The 787-nt window shown below is 37.5% G+C and overlaps 1 pseudogene; it reads left to right on the top strand.

Annotated features, from left to right (window-relative positions):
- Positions 1-217: 217 nt before the first annotated feature.
- On the top strand, positions 218-332 carry LOC138830076 (U6atac minor spliceosomal RNA; annotated as a pseudogene).
- The last annotated feature ends 455 nt before the right edge of the window (positions 333-787 follow it).

The raw sequence follows: 787 nt of genomic DNA, 5'->3' as shown, positions 1-787 counted from the left end.
ACATTGTAAAGTTCATTAAAAAAATATATATGCAAGATGCAGAGCTCCAGCGTCAAATCCAGTAAAAACAGGGGATATACCTTGGGGGAAGAACATACAATCGAAACAAAAGAATCACATAGCATAGTGTAAGTACATTAAAAACACTAGCAAGCAAGAAAAAAGAAAACCTCTTGTGTCCCTATCTGGGGAACATTTTGCTTAACATTATCTCATAGAGTTGTATAAGGAGAGAAGGTCAGCACTCCCCTTGACAAGGATGGAAGAGGCCCTTGGGCCTGACAACATGCATATGGTTAAGGCATTGCCACCTACTTCAATGAAGATTCTTAAGTGAAGGAAAATGAAACTTTGGGAATAGTGACACTGAAAAGCTGTGGTAGCCTACTTCCTAATACACATGTACAGTGATTCTGAATCACACAAGATTGTTTTCAAAACTATACCATGAATATCAGTGACTTTTCCATTTATACTGGTTTGAATATGCAGTTTTCTAAGTTGATAGGAGCAGAAGCATTCAGATGCTGCTGTCCATAGGACAAAAGCTGCAATAATGAGACAATACCATCAAAACAGACATGGGAATGTAAAAATAGAAGGATAATAGCGGTTCACTATTGCATAATCTAGAAACATCCAAGAGCCAAACAAATGACCTACAGAAATAGTGTTTGGAAGGTGGAAAAATCATATAGCTTGGTTGATACCTTCTAAAGTAATTTGGACTCAGCAAAGCAGGATCCCTTCCATAAGAATGAAGAAAACATCCCCAGTGGTTGTTTAT

The sequence above is a fragment of the Dipodomys merriami genome, unplaced genomic scaffold (genome assembly GCF_024711535.1).
Source record: "Dipodomys merriami isolate MVZ:Mamm:240054 unplaced genomic scaffold, mDipMer1.0.p SCAF_1826, whole genome shotgun sequence".
Lineage (NCBI taxonomy): Eukaryota > Metazoa > Chordata > Mammalia > Rodentia > Heteromyidae > Dipodomys > Dipodomys merriami.
The sequence above is the reverse complement of the archived record's forward strand: the minus strand, read 5'-3'. Positions and strand labels throughout refer to the sequence as shown.